Source organism: Falco peregrinus, chromosome 7 (genome assembly GCF_023634155.1).
Source record: "Falco peregrinus isolate bFalPer1 chromosome 7, bFalPer1.pri, whole genome shotgun sequence".
Classification (NCBI taxonomy): Eukaryota; Metazoa; Chordata; class Aves; order Falconiformes; family Falconidae; genus Falco; species Falco peregrinus.
The window spans coordinates 15,178,889-15,198,102 of record NC_073727.1 but is presented as its reverse complement, the minus strand read 5'-3'; the positions used below and the strand labels follow the sequence as shown (position 1 = coordinate 15,198,102).

The following is a 19,214-nucleotide window of genomic DNA, read 5'->3' as shown; positions in this document are numbered from 1 at the left end:
GGCAGCAGTTCACAGGCGAGGGATGGTAGTGGCTTCCCAGCCATCATCTCACCAACCCCTGGGCACAGGGCTTGGCTTGGTCCTCGGTGGGGTCAGCAGCAGCATCCTCAGCAGCCCACCCTTTACCTTGCTTCTTCCCAGGTGGGGTTTTGGGGCTTGCCACGAGCCCTCTGTCTCTGGACCTGCAGGTTGTCCACCTCATTATTAGCTCTTCCCTCTTTTAAACACTGACACATTTATTTTTGTGTTCTGCCGTGAAGCTTTTATAATCACAGTAGGGCTACAGTGAAGCCTCAGGAATGGCTTCATAAGCTCAAGATGTCACACAATAAATGCCAAATGCTATTATCAAACAAAACTCATAGACACATGCAGGATTGGCAGAGGTGCTTAACTTAGGGAGGGCCCCCAAACGCTCTCTAGCTGTGTTTAGCTACAAGGCTCCAACACTACTTCACACAACCCTGGCAAAAACTGTGATACTGTCTTGGCTCATCCAGGGAAGGGCAGGTTTCGAGTTAACTGCTTAGGGCTTGCTGTGAGCATTCATGTGATCCCCAGCCCATCCAGATGCAGCTCTGTTCACTCCTAATCTACAGATGGCCAGAGCAATCCACTCCCTGTCATGTGTAATGAAGGGCAGGAAGGAGAGAGGATTTCTGACTTGTTTAAATATTATCCAAAACAAAAAAAAAAAACAAACAAAAAAAAAGCTCAAAAGCCAGGGATGTATTTAAATAAATTAAAGATGCCAGCAAAATCCCATATTTGTTACAGTTCATTCCATTTCATCCTCAGAGCCATCCCTCTGCAAAACATGGCAGCTCCAGTAGTTTGGTGTCCAGATGTTCCCTGTCAAATTCTCTGCACTGCATCATGCTTTTTTCCCTGATGTGACTCCTTAAAAACAGTGAACTTGGATTCCAGGACAACCTGAGTACACTTTTCCATAACGAGGGGCGAATGAAAAAACAGGGTTGTTGACTTGGCCAGTGAAACACGGGCTTTTTTGTTCTTCTCTTCATCACGCTCTCTCCCTCTCTTTTAATTCTCCAGCTGGCTGGCAATCCAGCATCATCAACATCTTTTTGCATTTTATTCCTTAAGCTATTCATATTATACACATTCCTGTTTTTAAAATACAGATTTTAGGAGTGATTTGATGTGGCTTGGAATAGTGACATGCTTACACATTTATAAAAAATTCATTAACTTTGGGGGAGGAAAAGAAAAGATTGCTTCTTTTATTTTCTTTCCTTCCCTTCCCTTTTCTTCATTTCCAGCATAAGAAATTATTTGCCGGTCATTTAGGAACCACAATGTCAAAATGTGGTTGCCCCATAGGGAGGAAAAAAGACAGTTCATCCTTGCAGTTTTCAAGTCAGTTGTTAAGAAGTAGCTTTGGCAAAGGCCAAAGCCAAATTGATCTTTGAGCTGCAATGTTTAAAAGCTATGTTAGCAGTTCTGCTCATTGTTTGTGAGAACACCTCTTCCCACAGTCCTTAAATCTGCCAAATCATAACCCAAAGATGATGCTGTACAGTGCCTTTGTTCCAACCTTGCGAAATCCCAGTCTCCGAGTTACAACTGCCAATTCCTCCTGTCTCTAGGCTCAGTCATTCTCTGACCTCCTGTGAGCTCAGCAAAAAAAAAGCCAATTTGGATCCCTTCTCAGGAACACTGGAATATCTAATTCATCAAAGCTCTAAGGTGGTAACTTGGTGTCCAGTCCACAGAGGGATTTAAACGGCTGAACTCTCACTGAACTCAGTTGGAGATCAGGCACCTAAAGGGGAAATTTGTGATGTAGAAGAGAATTGCAGCGTCCTATGCTCTATAGGTAAAAGTTCTGCACAACTTCCTTTCAAAACGTCATACTGCATCCCTTTATCACCTCTCTCTTCATGCTAAATATTGGCTTATACACAAATATGACAAGGCAGCATTTATGCCCTTTTTTTTTAGGTTCAGGGACACTTTACGAATCAGCCAATATTTAACTTGGGAGAAAAAAAATCAGTTCTGCTTAGAAGCCAAAAATATTAGTTCTGTTCAAATTCTAATGTACTTAGATCTCTAGCAAAGATATCCCTCAAATCTGGGCCCATTTTCAGTAGCAGCGGTGAAAATCCCATTCCAAGTTGCTGGTTTCTCTGTAAAAGCTTTTAGCAGCTTATCTTATTACCACTATATTAAGCTCTATTCTCTCACCACTATATACGAAGTAAGTATAAATTACTCCTTTCCTGCAGCAGAGGAAATTTCTCTGATCTTGGAAGCAATGAGTGATGGAATCTTCTGCTGGTTTCTTGATATGATTTTTTTCTTTTTTTCCCCAAGCTAATTCCATCTTTAGATGAAAAGTGTTAAATTCCAGATTTTGTCCTCTAGAAATATTTGAATCTGACAAATATTTTTAATTCAGAGTGTTTTATTCATTATGACATAATGGAAAATCCCATGAGAGATTCGTATTTCTATCCAGTTATATTGAAAGGACAACCCATAAGACCAAAAAGAAATTTTGTCTCACTTCTCCTGATATTTAATCTCTTTTATTGGATCCCCTCTGTTCTCAAATTGTCATGACACTGGATTTAAAGAGCAGTGAAGTAGAAATTCAACCTCACTTCATTCTGATACCATCCTGCCTACAAGTCAGATGTACAAGCTTATGAGGAAGGGAGTTAAATCTGACTGCTTTGTCTCTGTGACATGAATTTCATACCAACATCAACTCAGGAGGCCAGGCAGACCATCACATTAATAAAACACTTAAGCACATGCTCTAATTGAGACCTCAGGATCTCTAGACCACCCTGGTCTTCAACAAGACTTTAACATGTTTCAGTTCTTTAGAAAATAATATAGCATTGATAAAATGTTCCTTTTCCTCCTGTCTATGCAGCAATCAAAATCAAAGACTGAAATATTACGTTGTCCTGCAAGAGCTGAAACTTTCCAGATATAGGCCTGAATCAATGATTTATGTAAAGATCTGATCGACAACAGTTTGTCTTTAAAATGACAGGCACATTGCATGAAATACAACTTGCATTCCAGCTGCAAAGAAGAATACAAAACCAGTCCTAAAGTCTTATTTTCATTTGCACACAAGACAGGGTTTTCAGCAACCAGTTAGCACTAAAGTATAACATTTCATATCCAGTATGTGAAATGATTTCAAGCTAACCTGAAGTACCAGAATCTGTCATTCACTCACTTTGAGCCCCTCAATCTAGTGGGGAGAGTCCACTGACTTGCTTCCAGCTGGGATCTGTGGCTGTCTCACGCCTGTCTTAGTTCACAAGATGACACTCTAACACCATAAGATTTTAATCTTTGCACTACCAAAAATGTGGGGCTGTCGATCTTTGTTTCAGCCTAAAACTGCCTTTGAGATTTTTATTTTTCAGTCCACCCAAAGATGACTTTGAAGATCACATGAAAGGGAAACAGAAAGGACCAACTTTGATCAGGATAATACAATGAAGCTATTCAGGACTGTGGACAGGGTGAATGACTCACATGCCCTGTAGTAGTGGTAACTAATAAAACCAATTAATAATAATAATAATAAAGTCAAAGAGTCAGAGAGCCAGTCAGTGGTTCAGTGACCTCACATAGAAGCAATCATCTACTGGGTTGATATTTTGGGCTGACTGGAGTATAAAGGCTGAAAGAAGATTATCACCAGATTCTTATAATTGTTTTATGAACCCCCTGATGAATGCAAACAGGGACTAAATAAGAGTCTTTCTTACATAAGTTGACAATTAAAGCCTTGGCAGGCCATACAGTAGTCTCTAGTCTTTCAGCAATGAAGTTTAATGCTCAAAGCAGGTCTTTTTTTTTTCTTTTTTTTTTTTCTTCACTATTTTGTCATGCTTTCTCCAGCTGGTAAACATGAGTCAGGAATAAAGTCTGGGGGAGGGGAGAACAGGCTGCTAAGAAACCAGTGGACTCTACAACAGGACCTCTCCGCGCACATAAATGTCAAGGGAAGCTCAGTTCATGTTAGTTGTTACCTCTGACTTTGCAGTGCAGCTGGTGCTGGAATGGGATGCAGTGACCATCAGGTCAGCTCTCACAGCAATGAAGTAACACCCACAACAGTAACTTTTTCCATCTGATAATCTCAGAAGTTTTCAGCTACTGGAGCCTGGACTGTACTGTGGACCACCCCACACCAAACCCACCATGAACTCCTGACTTGCTTTTTCTTCCTGTAACTTCTTCCAACATCACAGGAGAAATGAGCACTCAGGTAGCACCTGAAATAGGAGACAGTGATGTCTTTGTGATATAGTCATACCACTTTAATGTCACCTGTCTGCCAGACAACTTAACACATCTTCCTGGGTTCCCGAGGAACAGTCAGGCCCTTCTGAAGGTTTCAGAGAAGGAGTTTGGCTTAGGGATGGTACCTCGGCCCCTGGAGGAGTGTTTTATCTTCATTAACTGTAGAAGCAGTATGGAAAGACTCGTTGACTGACTTGGGAGACTAAAGTGGGATAGGGTAAGCACCCTGCTTGATTAAGTGTGCTGAGATCCCTTTTCAACGTTATCTGCAGGAAGGAAGGAGTGCTCAGAGGCAGGAGTGGGAGAAGGAAATGAAAAAATGTCTGAACAGGACAGCTGATGGAGGAGGGCTGTGGAAAGCTATGACAAGTAAAGAGATGGGAGACGTATAGATAACCAGAGCTATGAGAGAGCAGATGGTGAGGTTGTTTGTTTTCTTGAAGCAGGGGGAAAGTTCAGGAAGATATCAGACTTTTGGTTTTAGCTGCTTTGGACTCCTGAATGGTGGATGATACGTTCTAGAGGAAATTTCAAGTAAGAGCAGAACCATTGAGACAGCTTGCGCTTGCTTGTCTCTCCTAGATGAAGAGGAGATCTGAGCTCTGCATCTTCTCCTGATCTGGTAAAGCTCATGTTTGTACCACTGTGTTAGCATCAGCACCAATGTAGAGAATGGCCAAGAGGACACCTCGCTATTGTGTTGGCATCTCAAGACAAAGTCCACTGGTGGACAGGAAGCATGAGAGACCAGGAACAACTACAGTCTCCTGGGATAAAAAGAGGGAGAAAATCCCAGCCACACTGGCAGGTGAGGACTGCAGCAGGGCAGGTTTGACCTTTTGAGAGGGAGAGAAGACAGTCTAGGAGAGGACCGGGTCCTGCTCCTCACGCAGGTGGCAGATTTATAAAAACATGCGGTCAAGGAAGAGAAGAGTTTTAAATTCTTGTCACTCAGACAGCTCTGCCTCCAAAGGGACAGGTGGTTTTTGTGTCTGCTAATTGGGTGGAGTTGCTCTGCTTTTATTAGGTTGAAAATGAGGTGGATTAAGAGGCTTTTACTCCAGCGTGCCTGTGGCGCTCTTTGTCCTGCTCAGCAGGGGATGCGACTGGCTTGCAGGGAATTGGCAGGGAATGAGCATCTTTCTTGCCATTAGTTTTGTAAGCAGAACTGCAACTGATACAAACTCCCCAAGGGTGAGGCAACCTGGGGCAGAGTTAGAAGAGGAAGGCGAACACAGAGACCTGCGAGGGAACTTTCCTGTTGCTCATTAATTACAGGAGTTGAAGGTCCCAAGTTTTTCCTCTTTCACTGAATGCTGCATTACCAAAGCAGACTGAAAAACCATTGCAGGGACTTAGCCTGAAGCAAGTGTTGGGGCAGGAGTGAGGGAAAGTGGCACGGTACAAAACTAACAAGCTTATGCACCCACCATTTCATCATGTAACATTCAAGCATTAACCATGTACTAAAAATGCTGGTCACTTACAGCCTTTCCCCAGCTATGATCACTCCAAGAAGCATTCAGTTTGGCTGAGCCGAACAAAAACCTTCATTCATTACAACCCGGTAGGATGCAAACAACTTCACAACTTGATAATCCCTTTCAGCCCTTATTAAATCAGCAACGCACTGCAGGTGGGAAGTCAGCCTGGAAAGGAGAGACGGCCCTTTACGTACTTTGCAATAAAGCATGATTTTAGTCACCAAAAAAGATTTCCAGGGCTTTCCCTGCCTGCTTCTCCTCCCAGGAGGCAGATTCCCAGTGTCCCGCAGCAGATTACAAGAGCATCATGTTTGCATTATGTGGTGGTGATGATGTGTTTGTTCTTGGCACTGAGGGGCTCTGACTCTGCACAGCTCTAGCAATGACAGTGGAAATCTTTCAAGTCTTGAGCTGGATTTGCAGCTTCCCCCACCCCACTGCAATTCAGGCTCACAGTGCAGAATACAAGACTCTTTTGTAGGGAAAAAAAAAAAAAAAAAGGAAAGAAAAGAAAAAAAAAAAGAAAGAAACCCGCTGAGATTTGTTTTCCATCAAAAAAGAATGGATTTACAGCCCTCAGGACATGGCCCTGCTTTTCAAACACAGGCCCCAAGCAGTGGTCGGATGCTCGTATCTGTAGTTAGGAATGTATAGGCTGACTTTATGTCCACATTTGTGGATTTGATGTTCCATTAATGAGCCTAACATATAGGAAGATAGGAAGCGAACAGCCCGTGGCTGGTTTTATTGACAGTGCAACTTTTCTCCAGTGTGGTGCAGCCCCTGGAGCCACCTACACAACATTGCCAGCCCTGTCAGATGTGGCCATATGTTCTACTGTTTAATCAAAATATGGCAATTATTTTGAATTGACGATATCATCATTTTAACATAAGCTTACTTTTTGATTTTCCCCACAAAGGTTTTATGTTGATTCTACTTATCACCTTCTAGTCTCTTCTTCCTTCCCAATTAAAAACTTGAAGAAAAATAAGCATAGTATTTTAAAAACTGAAGTTTTAAAGGGAAATATTTCATTTAAAAAGAGCTCAAAAGAGGTTGTTGGGGTTTTTTTTGATCTAAAGCCAGCATTTTTAGTGAGAATGTTTCCAGGGTTGATTTTCACTTTTTTTTTCCTAAAATAAACAAAATTTCAGATCAAATTAAAAATTTCCATTCTGCTTCAAAAGCCAACCCTTTTCTATTGGAAAAATACTTGGATGCATTAAAAGAAAAAGCCTTTTGAAAAACACCTGCCTTCTATTTAGATGAAAACTACCCAGCTGAAAATCTCAAACCCCCAAAGCGTAAGATACTAAACCTATATGCAGTTTGCATTCACACTGGCAAGCAGCAGTATCTTTTTCTTCCAAAATGCCTTCAGCTTTCTGTCTGTTTGCGTACTTTCCTGCATATGGATTTAAGTTTCAGGGTTCCTAATTTATATATATATACATACATACGTACATGTGTCTATGTATATATAAAAGCCACTGTGGCTGCATATCCTCAGACTGTACGTAACTGTCTCCTCTCTTGTTCCTGGCCTTGATGCTTAGGTCTTATTTGTATGGGGACATTGAGAAAAGTAGCTGGAACGAATTTGCCATAAAGTGTCTTGGGGCCTACAAACAACTACGTATGTTTAAACTTGACTTATTTGTCATCCTAGGTCCAAAGAGGTAGCTCTGTCTGGAACAGAAGTAACTCTGTTCCTGAGTTGAAAAGGCACATTTGCACACCTTGTCGTTAATGTACCCTGTTTAGTAAAGTTTATGTTTCGTGAGGTAAATCAGGAAACAATGACATTTCAAAGTCTACAGAGATTCGAAGAAGTGCTCACATGCTCCAAAGCTCTATTTCTCCCTCCCCGCAGCTTTATCAACTGAAATTGGCCAACAGAAGATATTACTCTTTCCTGAAAACTTTGCAGTCACTGAGATTTTAAGGGCATTATGAAAGGATTTGGCTCTAAAGCAATCACTTTAGCTTTCTATTACCATTGTATCCTGCTTTCTCCCAACCTTCAGATGTCATAAAAGAGAAGATAAAGCAAAGCCACCACTCTCTTTTCACAGCGACAGTGCGAGGTAAAACAACTCTTACGGGACTCCCACATGAGTGACCTTTTCTCTCCTTTTTCACACCAACAGAGACAGGACACAGGTGTCTGTATTCCCAGTTTGCCTTTGGCCTTTCAAACAGAGCATTTTTTAAATCATCCTTTCATTTGTGACCACAATTCAGATGTAGACAAGGTCAGTGAGGAAAGGGGGAAGAAAGCAAGTTGGAGGCTCATGTAGGTGTTGGCAAGAGTAGCTCACCCTATATGTGATGAGAGAGGGAAAACTAAGATTGATTATATCAAGAATGCGGGATGGGAAATGAAAATTGTGTAAGAATAGCCAAAAGCCTACCAGCAATTAGAATAATCATGGGCAACTGTAGTTGCAGACTGAATGTCTTGCTGTAGCGTGAAGACCTCTCAGTGGGTTTCTGCCTCTGAGAACTAAGGGCCATGCTATTGCAGCCACCACCACGGCCCTGCTCAGGGACAGCTGCAACACCACCTGAAATGAGGCGCAGCTTCATGGAAGCTGTAGTACCTGCTGATAGGTTCTTACTTTCTTGGATCAGACCTTCCACATTTGTTCCTCAGCCTAGAGGAAATAACTGTGGGGGACTGTTGTGCCATTCACTTGTAGTTTCTCTCTATCTCTATCTCTGACCTCCAAGATAAGCAAAAGGGAAGAACTTGCCACTACTGCAACATTGCCCACTGTTGGTGCTGAGTCGTAGAGAAATTATTCTGCTCAGGGTTGTTAGGCAGGAGCCTTTTCTTGTGCTTTGCTCTCACACAAAAGCAGCGTGCATAAAATGAAGACTTATTGTCCCTGTCTGGTCTGAGCTGCAATGGTCAAGCTGTTTCTCAAGCCCCTTGGATGGTTGTCAAGCTGTGACCAACGGTCTTGGGCTGGCATGGGAGCTGCTGCATAATCCAGATAACTGGCTGGGGAAAAGGCAAACAGCATGGGTGTTCCTCCAGTACGCAACGGTGGGATCAAATTCATCAGTGAGTCCTTTTTCAAGCCACAAATTACTCTCAGATGTCCAACATCATAGAATCATAGAACAGTTTGAGTTGGAAGGGACCTTTAAAGGTCATCTAGTCCACCCCCCACTACAACGAACAGGGGCATCTTCAACGAAATCAGGTTGCTCAGAGCCCCATCCAACCTGTCCTTGAATGTTTCCAGGTCCTATGGTATTGGTTCTTCATTGTGACATTTTAGCACTTACACCACTCGGAGCATCATGGTGTGAGATGATCCCCCAACAAGCATTAGTTTTACTCCAGCTGCTGCAGGGGAAGATTCCATGAGTAGTTCAGACCAGATGGCCATGTTTCACTTGGTTATAACTGGGTGAAGCAAGAGTCACTTCCAGGAATGGTGGTAATTTGCCTGGCATAGAAACAGAGCTATGCTGACTTCTTGAAGATGCTGCTCATGGGGTTTTTAGGCTGCCTAGGAGCTGATTATAAAATTAATGAATTTTCTTTTGGTTATCAGGTGAGGGTTTTTGTGATTTTTTTTTTGTATTGTCTCCTTCTTGGCATCTCCTCTGTTCTCAGCCAGTATCGGGTTCGTGCATCTGTTGCTTCAGAAAGCTGTCTGGATGGATGCTGAAACAAAGCTTTAGTCCTTTCTGTTTGTTCTCAGTTGGAAGAGAAGCTACATTAATATTGACAAGGTTTTGTAAAAAACACACTCTTAGAGATTTGGGGTAGGGTTTTTCTCAGGTGTTTCATGCCTTTACTGCCATTCTGAGGCTTCCCCAGGGAGCTTAGGACATTTTGCCCAGGGAGGTTTGAACTTCTTTTGCTGATGCTGGAAGCTTCTCAGATGCTACTGCCCCTAGGCTCTTTGCTTAAAGCCCTGAGCCAAGTTACTAGTAAAATGAAAGGCGTGGCCTGTACTTCTGTTGAATTTTAGATGAAGATGGGCTGATTTTGTATCTATATAAAAAATTTGCTCTGCTCCCCTGAAATAAATATTTAATTTTATCGCATTGGAGGGGTACATCTATAAGTATATGCTGCAGAAAAGAAAAACAATGAAATTCAGCCCTTCCTCTAATAACCTGGAGGAGGATTTCTCCTATGCATAACCAGCTGAGCAAGTCTGTCTACAAAAATTATGGTAGGGTTATGTTCAGTGTTTGCAGCACTGCTGCATGGATTCTGAGCTGGGCAGAGCAGCAGAGACCCATCTCAAAATGTGTTAAGCAAGGCAAATACACATTAGATGAGGACCTGCCCTGCTTTACTCTCTTCCCCCATACAGATTTCATTGGTATGACCAAAAATACACTAATTGGAAAAGGCATTTGCAGTGGGAAGCAGAATGGAAAAATTCAAATTGGGGCCAACCAAAGGAAGAAAAAAACCACCTGCCAATAAAATTGACACACAATGGGAATAATTGCAACTTTGGGGAGAAAAATACATTCTCACTCTGTTCTCCACAGCATGGTATCTTCTCTTAGAGCAGAACAAGTGAATTTATTGAGGTCATTCATCCCCTGGTTATTTGGCTACTGTAATATATTTCACAAGTGAGAGGGAAACAGCCTGAAGAGACAGCATGTGAGAATCCAGAGCACTGGGGGGAGGTTTATCCAAATTTATAGCCGCCAGTAAGGATGTGGCTTTATAATTCACAGTCATGCTCTCTCACTTTACCATCAAGAAATCTGTCCTGCTAATGACCTGTGCTAAACATCCCAGTGCAAATTCAAATCTTGGTGATGCTGGTGTAAAATCCTCTGAGGCTGATGGACTCAGTCTGGATTAAAACCATGACCTTCTCTATACTCAAAAGCTATTCTGGGTGTGCTTGAGCTTTCACAGGCTGTAATGCTTTCTTAGAAATACTTAGAACATGAATGGGTATGGAGTGACCTAATTTGGACACGGACTACCTCACGTTTGGATGAGTCGCTCCATGTGGAGAAGAGGCATGGTAGCAATTTGGATGATCTGTCCTGATTATGACTCTTCCCCCAGGGCTGCCCCACACTGCACTGCCCACATCAAAGTCTGTCTCTTTCAGCTGTCTTTGCCTTCTGCTTCTCTTTAGGTCCTGAGATGGCATTTCTCCACTTAAAACCTGGTATAAATTAATCTTGCTTTCCTATTTCTAGATCTCAATGCAAAATGGCCTGACATTCAACTTCAATGTGTGACAGAGGACCTTCTGCTGAAACTCTGCTTTCTCTTAATTCCTGGGAGAAGAACCTGTCTAACTGCCACACCAGACATTAAGATGGCAAGATATTCTTGAGATTGAGAGGTACAATCACATCTAAGACCCAGGCCAAGGCTAACAAATGAAATGAGCTGGGATATCTATAAAAATGTCAGAGACAATAAGAAAACTGATGGCAGAGATAGTAATTTTTGCAGTATTTAATGTAGGTTGCAAGAGTTCCATAGTGTCAAAATACAAAATTTTCTTTGCCCCAGGCTGACAATATTAAAGTTGGAGTCAAAAATAGAAAAAAATAAAAAGAAGATGGAAGAAAGCCCTACAGAGCATGCAGTCTTTGGGATTTAGAAGACACTTAGAGTAGAAAATGAAAATGGAAGCCAATCAAGTGAAAATAAGTTGGATTTTGCAATAAATCACTCAGAAGTTTTCCTGTTAAAATTATTACCAAAAAAATATCACATTAACAACACCTTCCCATTAAACCCACCTTTTTTTCAGTTGAAAAGGTCTACCTCTGGTATCAATTACACAAGAAGCCAGACAAAATTAGCTGGTGGTGTTTTTTGGTCTTAAAATATCTATTTATTAAAGCTTTGATTTCCAGCCTGCACATCCCTTATGTGGCGACCTCTGATAAGATTATAACTATTTTAAATTATTATGGTAATGAGGGCAGCAAGAAAGGGTTTTCCCATCTCTCCCACTATATTTCAAGTGCTGCCAGCATCAGCTCTCTCTCATATCTGCCTCCAGCTTTGCTGTCTGCTGTGTTTCTTTGGTAGGGGAAGAGAGTTTAAAGCAGCAAGTCATAAATCGCCAGACACCCCCATCTTAACAGGATGATCCCCTGTTAGAAGAGGATTTCCCCTCGCCTTGTGAGTGGGAGTAATTGTTCTGCGACTCCTGGATTCTCTTTGAAGCACATGGGAGAGGAGCATCCCCTTTTGAAGCCCAGCTGTGCTACAGGACCAGCGGCAGTGGAGGAAGATGGTCAGTGGAGATGCCAGCCTGTGCTGGGGAAGCTGCGTGGGAAAGCCCTGGCTGTCTGGCCTGTTGGTCTGGTCTCTTTGGCCATCACCACTCCAAAAGAAAAAAGCAAAAAGATGGCCTGCAGTCCTTCGGGCAAGGAGATTTAATGGGAGAAAGAAAATGTGAACGCAAGGTAAACATCTAGTCATGAAACAAATGCCTTAGTTTCCCCAAAATTTCTAGGGCAACAGCATGGCGTAATGAGCCTCCCATTGAACCAAAACCCACATGGCTTCATCCTGTTCCTTTCTCTTCTCTGTGGGAGCTGCATAACTATTATGTTTTTCTGCATTTCTGCCCTGTATTGCTATCCTGAGCCCGTCTGCTCAGACCCCTCCTCAGACCAGCTCTTGCCTCTCTTTAGAAATGTGTGATGCAGCCGCCAGCTCCATCAGGGCCTCTAGGTGCTGTCACACTACCAATACATATATACAAATTCCCTCTTCTTTTTTTTTTTTTCTCTTTTTTTCTTTCAATTAGTCTGGAGGCCTGAGGTTTAATTCATTAATAAAAGAAACTTGGATCACAGCAACAGCAGGGCAGCAAGCCCCATCCCTGTGGCAGGAAGCAACGCACACTTTTCCTTTCAAAAACAAACAAGCAAAACTGAGGAGAAAGTTCTCCTCGGCAGCATCCCCGGACAGGGGTGGAACATTTGAGCAAAGTCTGTGGGGACTGCTGTCTCCAGGCTTGAGGGGTGGAAATGCTCTGAGGACTTTCTGCTCTATTTTTCCCTGTTCTGGCCAACTTCCTATGTATAGGATAAAAATAAGCCCTGAGTCCTCCTCCTTCTGTCCACTTCATTAGAGACATCCCTCTGTGCAATAGCAAAACAGGCCCAGAGGAAGCGACACAGACCGAAACACAAGAACGATAATTTTCCTAAAACAAATAAGCAGGCAGAGGAACTCATCTAAGGAAACAAGTGAGTGAAGGCAAAGCCACAGATGAGCAAATGATGGAGCCAAAAGCTATGCTTAGGCCATGCAAGCCTGCCTCCGGCACGTCTCCTGAGCCATCCCACCAGGGAAAGGCTGAGTGGTCATCTCACGTGGACCTCCCTGCAAGGGGCTGACACCCCTGAACCCTCACCCCATGAGCATGCAGGCCAGGAGCAATCCTCACCCCACTTCTGGGCAGTGCGGCAATGGGAAGAGTCCCCTTCTTCTCAGTGGGGACCTGGACTGACTCTTAGGCAGCCCTAGCTGTGCCTTTCACAGTACTTCAGAGGCACTGAACAAAGCCACAAAGCAGAGCAGCACAGGTTAACAGGATGGCTAGCAGAAGCACTCCAGCTCCAGAAGAAAATGCCTGGGCTCTGTTCACTCTATTATTTGCCATTTGGAAGCACTGAGACTGCCGCTCTTCCAAAATAACCTCAGCCCGAGTGTTTATTTATCTAGAAATTCATCGTGGCTATTTGCTGTCTGTTGTAGTTCTGGTTGAAAAGCTTCAATCATCAAATCAAGGAAAGGGAAAACAAAAGCAGACCTCTCAGTTGGCTGGTCCCATGCTGCAAAAAGGAAGCAAAGAAAACAAACCAGAGACTGAATGTTTCTTGCTGTAAATGATCAGTGAATGTCTCTGAACACTAACTCAATCCAAGGAAGCCAAGATCAGTTTGTGAATGACTTGTTAAGTTAAAAAGAACCATATTCATAATAAATAGTCTCTGAAACCATTCTTTCATGCATGCTCCATTTTCACAAAGTCATTTTTATAGGTAAACAGCTGAGCCCTCACTACCCAGGAAGTCAATGGCAGAGATAAGAAGGAGATCGGAGGCTATGTCTGTTTTAGAAAATTAAACATGGCCAGGGCCATTCTCTAGCCTGGAGGCCAACTGGCACAGAAATGCCTGCATCTATTCATTAAACTCTCAGGCTTTCCAGAACAGAGCAGCTATATCCAAGCTGCCAACTGGGAATGGTCCCTGGCCATGCCGGTTGCCGAACTGTGCCTGGAAATGGTTTGGAGGGATGCTAGTGAATCGAGGCCAAAAGCGTGCAAGGAACTGGCCTGAGGATCAAAACCAAATTAAAGCACCTGGGAATGCTCCTTTGGAATGTGCAATTCTGTAGTGTAGACATTGCCTAAGAGTTTGATGTTTTGCCCTAAAGCAGTGTCACTGAACCCATGTCATTTAGCCAGAAAGCTTTGTTCCTTCATTCCTGTCTTGACTCCATATATCCACTTCGGGGAGGTGTGGAGAAACTGGTTAAAGCTTGACACACCTGAAGGCTTCGGGGCCTCTTTCACATCTGCATTTTCCTTTACCAGTTTCCCCACTACTGAAAAGGGACACTTGGGACACAGGTGTTTGCAGATAGGGGTTCGAACCTCACCTGCACTAGAAAGCAAAATTTATAATGCTTGAAAACCACAAATATTTAGGCACCCCTTCTGGGAACCTAAGTCTGATGTCTCATCCCTGTTAGCCGGCATGTCAACAGGCAACAACACTCATACTTCACATTAATGGTCTTCTGAAGAAACGTCTCAGTGGCACAACCACCTATTAACAGGAGAAAGAATGGGAGGGGAATCAAAATGCTTGACATCTACACAAGCATTTCCCACAGTGATCATTAAATTAAACCATTGAAAAGCCCCTCTGGGGCTGGCCAGGGCCTCGGCATGCTCTGTGAGATCCCTTGTTTCCTCTGCCTTAATGACTTAAGCAAGTCAAGAAGGGCTGGACAGAAAGGTGTGAATAAGAAGCCTACTAATTCCCCACAGTAATCACCTGCAAAAGTGTTTAGGAACAACATCTATCAGGCACTAAAAAGCAAGAAAAGGAGCCTGCAAGAGTAAAATATCTACAGCTCTTCAGTAAGTGACAAGGGGATAGCTGAGCCAGGGAAGTGTCACCTTGATATGAATCTACTCCGGGCACTGAGCACACAGTGGTCATCAGGTTGCTGGCTTGTGGTCCCAGGGTTCCTCCTGCTCATATGGCATGCACCTGCACCTTGCTGGAAACTCATTTCAGTGCACAGGAGAGAGTCCTGGCTTCAAAGCAAGCCTTGCAATTTTTGGTTCCTGTGTGTGAGAAGTATTAATAAATGCTGTATTAATGGATCACCCGCTTACACCCTTCCCATCTTAAACAAAGAAGATATTGGCTCAACCCCCGTTTCCCAGGATCTTCAGGCTTCGTGGGTGCTTGCAGTGCGAGGCAAGGGCAAGACAGCAACAGCAGAAACGGGCTTTGTAACCCAAATAAACAGAAACTCAGACCTTGGAGCGAGAAGAGTTTGGAGACCAGTTCATAACTGAATTACAGAACATGGATGGATAATTGCTCTCTAAACTGGCTGAATCCAAGCTCAAAATCGAATATCCACCCTTGCAGTTTATGGAAGGTGGGAATCAGAGCCAAGATTTGTTACTCTTCTGGCTTGGGTTAACATACCTTCTAAACCATTTCAGTGGGGTGGGAAACCTTCCTCCCTTCCCATTTTGATAAACAGGCCTCTGTTCTCATCACCCCCCACATGATACCTCCAGAGGACGGGAGACAAGCAGTATCCCAAAAACTGGATCCAGTCATGTCTCCATGGATGATGGTCTCTTCTTTCTGCCATCTTCTGAAAAGCTAGTGATCATCTTATTGAAGATCCTTTTTTAAGAGGTCTTGTATGAATATATTGAATAAGAATGGCTCTGGACACTTTAACTTCATTTCACCACCCAGCTCTTATACACAGTGTTGAACTCCTGTTGGTGTTGTCTTGCTTTAAGACTCCACAGTCTGTGAAGTCATTGAAGTGAATCATTTTAGCATAAATACTAGTTGGTTGGAAATTTTTAAACCATTTTTCATAGGAAAAACACAATTCCTAGTAACCAAAACACTACAGAAAAACATTGGTTTCACTTAATCTCCTGACTCATCATATGTTGAAAAAAGAAATTACTGAAATGCTATATTGTGACATAAAAATAAAAATCAAGGTTATTGTTTTGAGAAAACTAGACTAAGTGAAGTTAAAAAATAATTGAAAACTGCTAAAATTCAATGTTTCAGAATTAGTGACATCAAATGTTTCATTTGGTGCAAACTTTAAAGTATGAGTTTTAGTTTCTCAGGGTTTGGTTGTTTTTGTTTTTTTTTTTTAAAATCTTGGGTGTTTGTATCTGTGTGCTCGGGGGCTGTACTGCAGTATGTCAAATATTGTAACAGAACAGCAGAATTATTTTCTGCCCAGCTGTAATATGGACCTATTCTAGGGCGATGCTACCAATTCTGCTCGTAACTACACCTCATAGGAAAGTACAGAGAAGGCTTCAATGGAAAGCAAAAAAGGTCTTGGAGAAAATAAATCTGTTTAGCTGGCATTTGGCAGCGCAATCAGTGCTGTCTCACATTGAGGGAAACTGCAATTGTCATAACATGCTGACTTTGGGGGCTTATTTCTATGCCTTGCCAGGAGGTCTAGCATCTTTTGAAGTCAGCCAGCTTTCTCTAATGTAGTAAAATTCATCACTACTCACAGATATGCGTGTCCTGCTGGCATCTTTGATCTTCAACTTTTCTGTCCGTTTTGCTCTCTCTGTTTATCGGTCATGAGTTATGGCAGCTGTATGCTACATATTGTCCAAAACTCTTTAGCCGTCCAGCACATCATGGAAAGTTCTCAGAAAAGCTCCCCAGCTGAAAAGTAACAACTCTGCAACATAACTCTCAGCGCCATGTGCAGTAATTCATCAATAACACTTCTTCTGTAGAAACCCATGGACAGATCAGTTACAAAAGCAGAGCTGTAATGTGACCTGCCAGATAGATGGAGATCCCCGCAGAGAATTCACTGACTGCACAAAAGAGAATAGAAACTCCTCTAGTGTTTCTGCAAAGAGGAAGAGCACAGCACTTGGATTAGTCTGGGCTGAGGATAAGAGACTCCCTCTCCACTCCACACCAGTCTGTTGCATAACCAGAGTTCCTAGAAATAAATGAGAAACAAGATGAAATAAAATTATTAAAAAAAAAAAAAAAAAGCCAGCTTTCCTTTAGGAATTCCATTGACATATTAAAAGAAATAATTTACGCATGGCTGCTCCATGCCTTAGGTTTGTCTGTGCAATTACTCTTAGTGCTGTGCTAACAAGAGGCTACTTTATAACAGGGGAGTCTAGCCAGGATACAGCCTGACATCTGCTTGAGGATCTTGCTGAAATAACACCCAAGACCCACCTCATGTTTTATTTGTTCATTCTCTGCCCATAGGTTTTTTTTTTGCTGAAAAATCAAAATCAGGCCAGTGTATTGAGGTACTGACTATTTTTATTACAAGTCTTCACAAGTCTTCATTTTAGAGGATGTGTGGCTGCGATGCCCTAGCCTACTTGGTAAGGAGATGCTTGCACTGACTCCAAAGGCATGAGTAAGAGAGGTATGTTAAGAAACATGGGACTTCTTTCTAATACTTTGATTCTTCTCATAATTTCCCAGTCATGGGGCTGAACCCTGATACACAAAAGGAATTCAGAGTTCACATCTTGTAGAGCATTTTGAAGGAAACAATATAATAAATACTGGTTAATGCAATGTGCTTAGATTACAAAAGGCTTAAAAAGAAACTGAGATCTCATTTCTCCCACTTAATAACTGGCTAAAAAGATACAGAACTAAGAGTCAATTTACGTAATAGATGGAGGTCACACGAAGTTCCACGCAGATGAGTGTTGTTCAACATATTCATATCTGGGAAACAGCGACTCACGAAATAACAGAGTTTACAGATGATATTAGGATCTCATGACACTGAGTGATAGTCATTGTTTATGAGATCTCATGGCACTGAAAGAAATTCAGTGTTGATAGATGCAAAGTAATGAATATGGGATAAAAATAACCTAATTACACATATGTTACAATACTCTTAATTAGCTATGACTGTTCACAGAGATACTGGGTTTTGTGGATAGTTCTCTGAAGACTAACGCAGTCCTCAACAGTCATCGAAAAGGCCGATAAAACACAAGGGATTCTAGGAAAAGAACAGAGAACAAAAAAGAAAACCTCATTATCTCATAGCAGAAATCTGTGTTTATTCCTGTTTGTCTGGACTAAGGCATGCCTTCAAGACAGACTTGGAAGAGTACAAAAGAACTGGAAATTGTGCATAGAAAGAAGTGAAGTGAATGCACTTCGTCACCAGCCAGTTCTGCCTTTCTTCCTCTGCTCTAGATTAACAGGACAACAGGGCTCCCTGGACACAGTCCTGGACCAAAACTTGGCAAAAAAAAAGAAGGTCTCGCTCTGCCAGCACCTCTCGTTACTAGCAATCTTTGCAGGACACATTCCCACAGCATGCAGCATAGCCAGGTCCACCACAAGGGTAGGTCCCACCCTCAGTCACAACACTGGGATTCACAAGGTTTGGGATTTCAGCTGATAACTTACATGACTTCTTTACTTACTTTGTGTTAGCATTTCTCCTGTGCTGGGACCACAATATGCACCAATCATTCCACAGGGCACAGCGGAAAAAGCAACTAAATTTTGTGGCTACTGAATGTTATTATTCAGCAGACTGCCTGGTTGGTATAAAGACAGTTAAGAAACCTTCAGTCTCTCCCCCAGAGCTGAATAATTTCTTGAGAAAAAGGACTATTTTATAAAATGAAGAGCAGGTAAAGCATAGAACTGGATTTCAGAGCCAGAGGGTAGAGCTGTGTAAAGGGGAAATGAGAGATTTAAAAAGAAAACTTTGTATAGGGGAAGTTGCTGAAAAACATTTGCCTGACGATGGAACCAGTGGAAAGCAGATAAAGACTTTCATAATATATTCAAATATATTCACAAACAAGTTCACTATTTTTCCAATAGCCTTCATAGAAATCTTTTTCTTCCCATAGATAAAAATGTCCAGATTTTTCAAATTAGCACATTTCTTCCATTCTGCTCCTTGCCATGATTCTCCCTTATGCTGAATACAGTAGACACCGAGGGCTTGTTAGTGTAAAAATATCTTCAATCAAAAATTCTGCTGACATTGGGTATAGAGAAATTTTCTCTTCATCCAGTTAATCGCGCAACTCTTGTGCCCAGACAAGGAAGACTGTACACATATGTAGAACTTGCTTCCAGTGAGTTCTTGCTTCCAAGAAGTTTTGACCT

General features: G+C 42.3%; 1 long non-coding RNA gene across 1 annotated transcript in view; it reads right to left on the bottom strand.

The window, feature by feature from the left end:
• Positions 1-19,214, bottom strand: part of LOC114012665 (uncharacterized) — a 69,323-nt gene that overhangs the window by 17,053 nt on the left and 33,056 nt on the right. Inside the window, exons 5-6 of the long non-coding RNA XR_003555280.2 lie at positions 16,586-17,034; positions 14,960-15,130 (exon numbers count right to left, since the gene is read on the bottom strand). This is a non-coding gene — a long non-coding RNA (uncharacterized LOC114012665). The remainder of the gene's footprint in view (positions 1-14,959; positions 15,131-16,585; positions 17,035-19,214) is intronic.